General features: G+C 37.8%; 6 non-coding genes across 6 annotated transcripts; all 6 read right to left on the bottom strand.

Annotated features, from left to right (window-relative positions):
* Positions 1 to 740: 740 nt before the first annotated feature.
* Positions 741 to 811, bottom strand: LOC149298625 (small nucleolar RNA SNORD31). The gene has a single exon (XR_016272416.1). It is a non-coding gene; the product is annotated as a small nucleolar RNA SNORD31 (small nucleolar RNA).
* Positions 812 to 1,896: 1,085 nt separating this feature from the next.
* Positions 1,897 to 1,967, bottom strand: LOC149298624 (small nucleolar RNA SNORD31). The gene has a single exon (XR_016272413.1). It is a non-coding gene; the product is annotated as a small nucleolar RNA SNORD31 (small nucleolar RNA).
* A 1,266-nt stretch (positions 1,968 to 3,233) lies between these two features.
* On the bottom strand, positions 3,234 to 3,300 carry LOC149298623 (small nucleolar RNA SNORD29). Its single transcript, XR_016272421.1, has one exon. It is a non-coding gene; the product is annotated as a small nucleolar RNA SNORD29 (small nucleolar RNA).
* A 250-nt stretch (positions 3,301 to 3,550) lies between these two features.
* LOC149298622 (small nucleolar RNA SNORD22) lies at positions 3,551 to 3,676 on the bottom strand. The gene has a single exon (XR_016272418.1). It is a non-coding gene; the product is annotated as a small nucleolar RNA SNORD22 (small nucleolar RNA).
* A 2,454-nt stretch (positions 3,677 to 6,130) lies between these two features.
* On the bottom strand, positions 6,131 to 6,198 carry LOC149298621 (small nucleolar RNA SNORD26). Its single transcript, XR_016272419.1, has one exon. It is a non-coding gene; the product is annotated as a small nucleolar RNA SNORD26 (small nucleolar RNA).
* A 995-nt stretch (positions 6,199 to 7,193) lies between these two features.
* LOC149298620 (small nucleolar RNA U25) lies at positions 7,194 to 7,261 on the bottom strand. The gene has a single exon (XR_016272431.1). It is a non-coding gene; the product is annotated as a small nucleolar RNA U25 (small nucleolar RNA).
* Positions 7,262 to 9,750: the final 2,489 nt, after the last annotated feature.

Here is a 9,750-nt window from a genome sequence, read left to right as displayed (position 1 = left end):
TTCGTTTACTCTCCTCGTGGACAAAGAAACTGGATGATTATCGGGTACTCGTCTATGATGTTACCACTTTACGGAATCAGAGGGCCAAAAAAACCACCTTTGAGCATGAGTATGTTTCCTTTATTTTTCATGGTGGTGTTTATTGATATTAAATACTAATTATATATAGCTCACCTATTCTTTTTCATTTTCAAATTATCTATTTTTGGGTGTGTTTAAGTTTTCTTTTAGCACTTATTTTCACTTATTTGTGTATCTGTTTAAAAACTACACACTGTGTGCATTTCATGGGGAAATTTGGAGTTTGCTTAGAAGGTGCCTGAATTTTGTCAAACCTGCAGGTTTCTTTGGTAATGTTAAATCAAGTGCAGGCCCTCCCAAGACTGATACCATTTGTATGAGGCAACATCTGAAACACTCAAGCACAATCACACAAAATGCCAACTGGGAAAGTAGAGCACAGGCAAGACATAAGATATTTGCAAAAGCAAAGTGTCTTCCCACTATGAAACCAAGTCATCTTGCAGCATTTTGAAGAGGAATTCTCCTTTTCAGGCACGGAGTGATGCGATCCCTTCAAAGAGCTGTAGAGATATTTAAAAATATGAGCCAGTTTAGTACACTATTTTGTAATAGCTAAAAGTGTTAAAGTTAACATTAGCTATTCAGTATGTAGTTCCATGAATACAGCTATTTAACTAGAATAAATGTTAAGCTGTCCTTTTATTGCGAGTAGGTTCAGAAACTCAGAAAATACCACTCAGTCACTGTATGTCAGACTGGGGCGGTAGAACTGATCATCATAGCCCTGAAACCCATTTTGAATTAATTTAATTTGCAATGTGGCCCTGTAGAAAGGTTTGATTGGAAAACTGCAGGGGTTAACAGCCTGTGTAGAACTGGTACCTTAACAGGATTATATGAAGAGTAATCACTCACCTGTTCAACACAATGAACTTTCATGTCAAACGTTTACACAGGCGAGGGCTCAAGTGTCAAAGCCACAGAGCACTTTCTTCCTTTAAATGTGCATCATTCCTGGATTTATGAGCTCTTCAGACAATCACTGATCAAGTATTACTGCCACAACACCTGCAACAAATTCAAGTGGTAGTTGTAAATAGCAGAATATACTAGAATGCTCAGTACTGCAGCTTTGGTCATCTGACAACAATACTTAACCAAGTAGGACACCAGGTACAGTGATTTACTAAACATTGTACGTTTGCACATTTTAGAAGCCGTTGTACCCATTAAGGCTATAGGCCCAGCATACCCAATTTGAAAATGCATACTTGTTAACACTTGTTTTGCAAGAGTCAAAATGTTATTAGGAAAGGATCCAGAGTGAGTTTAGTGTTCCCACATACACTAGTTAATTCTTAATAGATTTTACCCCACACTACATCTACCATTTTAAAAGCCATTGACATTGAGTACAGTGAATCAAGCAAATTATTCAGAAGGCATAGCACAAATGAAGAGGTCTACCCAAGAAATTCCATCCACATTAAATCTAGCGCTGGGTGATTTACTGGGGCACAAACTGGGTTTACTTTTGCTCCAATAACCCGCTTTAAGACAGACTATTGATATTTTGGAGATTAAGACATTTTATTTTCTACTACATTTGTTATATGAAGATGTCTAGATTGTGCCAAGAGGGCCACAAGTACGTTCCTTTTAACACACTTCATGACCAAGTAATTTCACACCCTAAAGCGTATGCTACCCACTGCCAGAATTACAATTACTGTAGGCATTTGATTGTATAATCTGATTAAAAAGGAAACATTCATAGCCACAGTACAATAGTTTTGAATGCTGCATGCAAACTTTTGTACTAGAAGCGAAAGAGGGACTTTAGCTAGCATTCGCCAGATATGCATGTTTTACATAAGCTCAGAACATACCACTCAGTCATTGTTAATCAGACTGGGGCGGTATAATAGATAATCATAGCTCTACGAGACCCATTTTAAAGCACTAGGCTTTTGTGTTTTGCAGGTAGATGCAAAAGATTGAGATCAGCAGAAAGCTCACCTTTATCGCCATGATGTCTTCAGAGCTCCTGTGAATGTAATAGTTTTTATTAGACACTTCCAAAAACCAGCTTTACGTCAAAATAAGGGAAGAGATCTCTTCAGTATAGCGACAATCCTTGTCACAGCCAACACAAGTGTTAGCTCAGGGTATAGTGGATGATTCATCACTAGAGACCCAGGCAGCACATCTCTGAACTGTACTTGAGAGCCACCAAGTGTATATGGACAGCATTTACATTTGGTACCATCACTAATTTGTATCTGCAGGACTATTCTACACCCTAATTTGTGCATGAAGCAAACATTGCATAGCAGGTCCCAACTTCTCCTTCCCTTCACATGCGTTTCCAAACCAGGCAAACACCTATACTGCCAACTTAAACCATTAAAATGTTGTTTATACTGTACAGTATAGCAGAAAGATGCGGCAGCAAGCTCAGGGATGTTTTAGATATGTTGAGCATTATGAAATATTACCTTCAAACACCTTATCTAATCCAGTTACCAGGCGTTGTAACCATCTTTGCTGTGATGCCTAAGAACACATTCACATTGTTAGTGTATCAGATTAATGTGCCCAATTACATAACAGAACAAGTTCACTGTCAGTTAAAAAAGTTTCTTCAGAGGAACTCAGACGAACGAGATTCCAGAAGTGTAATCATCATGTCAGTGTTTTTTTGTTTATCAACACTTGTGCAAAAGTATATTAACCCTTTGTGGTCCCATGTCAGAATATATCAAAATATATTTTAATGTTTGAGGTCCAATGGTTTACTGGTTGATCGCTAGGAGCGCCTAGTTTAAGAAAAAGATTTTACAGATTGTGGCTCAATGTTGGATTTTCTAGTGACCACTAGATGTTGCTATTATAAAGCAGAAACACCCATATTAGTGCGATTCTGCAGATTATGAAACGTTTCATACAATGAAAAAAAGACTAATATGGTTTTAAAATAGTATTTAATTGCTTTGTAGTTAAGAAAAAAAAGACAATCGTTCTGTATAAAAATGAAGTGTCTTCATTTAATGAAAATTTACTGGACCGCAAAGAGTTAAAGGTTGCTAAATGCTGAGAGCATAAGGCAAAAAACCCACCTGGCTCAGTTTTGCAGCCTACGGCCCTGTAAAGAATTAGGAAACGTTACACGTTTTTAAGCATAAAGGAGAAATCCTACAACTGTAGGTTCTGCTCAGAAGTTTTGTAGCTTTTCATTTCATTTCAAAGTGAGCTAGGTTTTTCTCATCATGGCAAGAAGTCTTTTGAATTTTAGCTTCATGTTTTTCTTACCTGGCTGTGGGCACGTCATTCTTGATATGCTGGCTTTTATACCTGTGCATGGATAGATTATAAAGACTACTTAGCGCTATAGAACTAGGCCCAGAACATTCAACAGTATGCCTAGAACTTCTCATGAACCATTGTGTTATAAAAACCCTCAAACAAAAGCCATAATATGAACATGGCTACAAACTTAACATGTGCCTTTTCAAGATGTGAAGTACCATTTCAGACAGTTCCAGCTGGAACAGTACATCCTTCTCTTCCTACTAACAGGACCAGTGGGTTCACCTTTACAGGCTCTGGTACACATTAGTAAGTCGGACATGTGAGGGTGTCATCATCAAGGCACGTATTATGAAAATACTGTACTCATGTTATAAGGCTAGTCGTGATGCCAGAGTAATAAGTTTCCACATCTGCAATGGGATAAAATAGTGTCACTGATGTCAGTATGTTGTTAGAAGTCTGATCAGGGATTTGGTCACAATGCCATTTGACTAGTGCCATCCAGATTATGTTATTCATCCTCTGAGCTAGAAACTAGATATTTTGAGAGGCTGGCTTGTATCATTACATACCTGTTATTCAGGTTTGCTTTTAACCTAGAAAGGCAAGACAAGACAAGTTAGTCTAAAATAAAATTTGTTTCTGCAATGCCTGCACAGTAAAGCAGCTCCATCAGAACTCCACCATGCTGTTATTCTTCAATGGGTTTCAGACGAACGAGACTTACATCATCACATGGAGCCAACATTACAAAAGCCTTATTTGAAAATAGACACCAACACAAGAAAATTCAGCAATAGTAAAATATTTCATGAGCCGTCTGTATGAAGGAATATTAATGGTTAAGATGATAGGAATAGCCTGAACACAAAACCGGAACAAAGGCCAATTTTGGTTTTGAGCATTTAGACAGTTTGAATATTAGAAGGGCTGAACAGTTCCTATCTGCTGCTGAATTGTATTGCCCAGTCAAAACAGTCATGTAGAATGCAACTTTAACCCCTTCGATCCAAGGGGTTTTTGGTACCTCACGTCCGAGCAATTTTGCGCTATGTCGGTTCAGCGATTATTCTCTTCCTGTGAATAATGTACCCATGAAAACTATATAGTTTGAGAGCTAGAGCTTTCTTTTGATACCATAGTTGATTAGCTGAAAATTTAGAATGAGAAATTTTGTAGAAACTAGCAAAAATTACAAAAAAAAAACCCTAATTTTTTTACATTTTCCCTCTGAATCCTCACAAAATTAGGTAAAGTGATGGAAAATCCCGTCCAAGTTTATCAATTGAGATGTCCTGATTTCAGAAATACCTAATTTCTATAGATGTCACAATGACATCACTTAGCTCACATTATTTATATATATATTTTTTTTTTTATTGTTTCAATGAATAACCATTTTTTCCTCCTTCTGTTTCAGGAAGAGAGGGGGGTGATAGACATGGTTTCTCACTCCCCTCCACTGATCACACTGATCTCTATGCAGGTACTCACAGACGTGCATAGCGATTGCAGCGTCTGTGGCTCAGAGGACAGGAGTGACGCAATCCGGAAGGGAATGCCCTATCGGTCATTTTAAACTGCCGATCGAGTCCAGGCTGATCTCCCGTGGAGATGTGTGCCTGACACTGCAAGAAGGGCTGGATGTACTGGTACGTCCATAGGGGACTGAAGGGGTTAAAGACTTATCTAAACTGAATTAAATGTGCTTGTTTGCTTTACAGCAACAACCAGCCAAAGCCCTTCATTATAATACATTTACTAAGGAAGCATATGCAAAGAAAAGTTATTTGGGAAACCAGACTGAGAACAAGAGATGCTAACATTGATTTAGTCAGTTTACCTGATTAAGATTCATTGCTCCATGATCTAGCCAGCAGCTATAACCCTATGTAGAAAATAACATACATTAATACAAGAACCAAGGGCTTCCATAATCTTAAGAAATAAAGTCCATTTTCTCAGAATTTAGATTTGCATCAATATATTCAGCCATATGCTTGTCTATATTCATCACAGACAATCGAGAAACTACATGTAATTTAATGAGACATTTTACCTGCAAAACAATGGTTCATTCATCTTCAGAAACAATCCTAAAAAGCAAACAAGGCAGTTATAGTAAGCAGCATATTTAGCAAGAGTAGTCACGTGTTTATTACGTAGCATTTTCTCAATTTCTATTTACATAAAAAACCATGCTTGTCTGTTATTCATCACAGATGAAAACGAGTTCTGATCAAATGCAGTTTTATCTGCAGCACAAAAGGCATCTCATCTAGTTTCTAGCAGTACACAGTTAATCAGGTAGTAATTTGATAGAAGCACCCAGCTTCTGTAGCCTACTGCAAGCAGCAAGGGGTTAAATTCCCAAAACCATCCGAGTTTTGTAGCTTGGTGCCTAGCATGGGGGGCAGCATGTGCAGTCAGGGGGCACCCTAAAATTAGTCCAGTGCAGGAACTGTGTAGCTTCAAAATCTAAAATTTATGGGAACCAAATATACCAATGCTCACAGCCCTAGTTTATACTCCATAATGTTTGAGTTAGTGGAGCAGAAGTATTAACTGCTTTGACAAATACATGAAAGAGCCACAAGATCTTCATGCAGGAAGATTTTTGGCAGAACATGTAATCAGAGTAGTTTAAAATATTTACAGTTGACATTACACCATTGTACAGCACTACGGAATTTGATGGCGCTATATAAAATAATCAGCAACACTTCACGGAATATATCTCTAGTAAAACCTGTCAAACAGCACAATAAGTTGCTAGAGCAAGAAAGAATAAAGTACCACTCAGTGAGGCAATTCTCCACTGTTAACTCAGTAAGAGAGAGTTCTAGCATATCATCCTTGTGGCACAAGTTCCTAGATCTAACACACATCAACTATTGGGCTGTCCAAGTCATACCACTACCTAGCCACACTTTATAATGTGGCAGTGTATGCTCGCGGAAATAGATCTTAACGGTTACAACAGCCAAAGCTCATACATATGACACAGTAGTAGTTTAAATATACAAAAGCTAAAAGGTAATCATATGTACCTAGATGCAGATAAACCAATATACTAAGTTTTAGAGTAATCATGTCATATCAGCGCATCGCATAATACATTTATAGAAAGGTAATGAGGCCCCGGATCAAAAATGTTTAATTACTAGTGGTGAATATGTAAAGGTTCTGTAAGCACTAATCTGACATTAGCCATTATATGCACATGATAGTTTAGTGAACCCTTAAGTTGATGCAGCTTCCTTGCAATATGCCCCATGAGGATTTACTTTTTTCCCCCTGTATCCCTCTATTTGGCTTGCAAAAGATGTGTTCCACATGTGGTATACAGGAGTAAACTCAGAAGGGGTTCTATAGGGCACTACTGTGAGCCAGCACAAGAAGCATTGACACATGTTCCTGCTACTGACTGCAGCCTGACAAGAGAACATATTGATGTATTTAGCTTACTTTAGCACATCCTTCTGGGCAGTGTATGGACACCAGTAAATTGTGACACTGATCAATAATTTAATGAACAAATATTCTGGAGACCGGTCCCAGTTTTCTGGAACCTTGAGGAATGCATGTGCAAGAATAAGACCCCTGCAAGGGAGCTTTACCTACTCAGAAATTTACCAGAAGGAAACGCTGGAAAAATGTAAACGACATTAACGTGATATCAGGCATCCCGCTACTTAATCGTAAGTGACTATTTCCACAAGTAAATCACAGTGAAAAGAAACTTACCAAGCTCACCAAAATCAAGCTCCGTAGTACGTCAACTATAAAAAGAAAAGAAAAAGTGTAAAACAAGCCATTGGCTGCATTTAGTGCACAATAAATGTCAGTACTACCTAAAGACTCAGAGACATTAACTGTCCTCATAGTACTCAGAACAGGTCTGTGATAAGTCTCATCATAGTGCTATTAGGAAAAGAAATCCATGCGCTCCAGCTAAGTGATAGCTAGTACTAAACACGCGAACGAGGACGATTAGCTCATACAAGTTATTAAACGCAATAAGCCACGTGCTTTCATACATGGACAAAAGACATACAAAAAGTGCGCGTCACAAAACAATAAAGGTACAGTTACATAACTAATTAAAATAAAACCTTTTGAACATACAAGCCTAGGCAAAGCTGCGACCCTAAAGGTCACCTGCGAACCGTTCAAGTGAACTTCCACGATGCAAACGAACGAGCAAGGCCAATAGGCAGGTTTATATAGGGCGCAGCGAATGCTGGGTATTTACTTTGCGCATGTGCGCCAGTCGTGGCGTCCGGTATAGGGAAGAACGACCAGAGCATGATGGGTATTCGCTGTGCACATGCGTCTCAATCGCTGGGTCGTTTTAAAGGGCAGGGCGACTAGAGCATGCTGGGTGTTCACTTTTCGCATGGGCTCTCGTTACTGGCGTTGATGTGTTAAGTTTTTCAGATACAGACATTAAAACCAGTAGCAGAGTAACTGTGGTGGTGGTGGTTACCATGTTTGCACTAAATGACCAGAGCAGTTTTTGTGCTTTTGCTGTTTTTATTCAACTCTAATTGCTCATTAACTCATTTAGCGCACTCCCACACATTATATTTTGGTTTTTTTCAGCACAAGCAGGGCTTTGTTTTGAAATAATAGTTTATATATATATAATTATCATTTAGTATGAAAATTATCTAAAAATGGAAAATTTTTGGAGTGTTAACCACACTTTTATTAACCCTTTCACTGCTAAGCCATTTCCCACCCCGGTGCTAAGGCAATTTTGAGCATTTTGCTGCAGCTCGCGTTATACGTGTGTAGAAGTAAATTTCTTGGGAATAAACTATACAAACCATATATTGTTTTTTTCAGCACACCCAGGAGATTTCAAATATACAATTTTTATATGTGTGTCTCATTAGGTTTGCAAAATAAAGCCAAAAATGGGAAAAAAATAAAAACAAGTTTGTAATTTTATTTTTCTAAACTCTAATATCAAAAACTGTGTTCCTAAATATTTGTAGTAGGTAACAGGTCTAAAATAAACAGAAATTGAGAACAGTAGTCTGTGTTTTTCAAATATTTTATTGCTAAAAGTTCAATTTACTAGACTATCACAAAAGACATCTTTAAATTTAATGCGTGTCTGCCGTCAATTAAACAGCTCTAACTGCCTGGGATGTTAAAATATGCCAACAAAACTATATATTTTTAGAAACTACACCCCAGCTGCAGCAAATGAGGTCTTATTTGTATTTGTATCACAAATCTGATGTGCACAACAAATAAATGAATATCACACTTGTGCTACTACCGTATTTTCTTGATTATAATTATAAGACGACCCCCCCAAAATCTGAATATTAATTTAGGAAAAAAGAAAAAGCCTGAATATAAGACGACCCTATAGGAAAAAAGTTTTACAAGTAAATGTTGATTCATGTAAACTCTGTAAACTATTTTTTTTTAAATAACAGCTATGATTGAGAAAAATATTTTGTTTTTATTTCCTTTAATTTTCCAACCTGCCCCCCCAATTATGCACATCTGCCCCAGGCTAGCCACTCTGCCCCAGAAATGCCTTATACCCCCTATTTGCCACTCTGCCACATGATGTGCCTTTTAACCCTCTAAATACCACTGTGCCCCATGATATGCCTTTTAACCCTCTAAATACCACTGTGCCCCATGATATGCCTTTTAACCCTCTAAATACCACTGTGCCCCATGATATGCCTTTTGACCCCCCATGTGCCACTCTGCTTCCAGAAATGCCTTATACCCCTATATGCCACTCTGGCATTTAGGGGGTTAAAAGGCATATTATGGGGCAGAGTGGCATATAGGGAGGCATAAGGCATATATATATTGTTCCTCCAATTGGGGAGAGGATTTGCCTGTAAACTACACCATTTTGCAGAAATTCACTGTAAGGTAGTGATGTCCGGTTCATGAATCGTTCAGAGCAACTCTGATTCATCAGTTCACTGAATCATTCAGAGCAACTCTGAATCGAACACAGTTATACTTTTATAAATAAATACAGGATCTTCACTGCCCCCAGGATTTAGATTCCCTTTAGTTTGCCCCCTTTACCTCTAACTGCACCTTAAGTGAACCTTATTGTAAATATGAAATTTAAATGAACACCATTTTGTATTAAATATACATGTTGTTGTAGACACTTTTGCCAATGTAGACAAGTCTTGTTAATGATTTCTTTCTCATCCTTAAGTAACGAGATAACATATGTTTACCTGTCTGGATGCTAGGAAAATATTTACTCTTGTGTAAATAAGAACTTTTTACCTTAGTCTATGTTTGATGTGGATTAGTTGTACCCACTATATGCTGAGTGTTACATTTTCCTTTGTGAATGGTTTTGTAGCAATCCCCCTGTAATAGTATTTAAACCCGCTCGCAACAATGAATAAA

Source organism: Sceloporus occidentalis, unplaced genomic scaffold, assembly GCF_023333645.1.
Source record: "Sceloporus occidentalis isolate IW3139 unplaced genomic scaffold, rSceOcc1.0.p SCAF_32, whole genome shotgun sequence".
Lineage (NCBI taxonomy): Eukaryota > Metazoa > Chordata > Lepidosauria > Squamata > Phrynosomatidae > Sceloporus > Sceloporus occidentalis.
The sequence above is the reverse complement of the archived record's forward strand: the minus strand, read 5'-3'. Positions and strand labels throughout refer to the sequence as shown.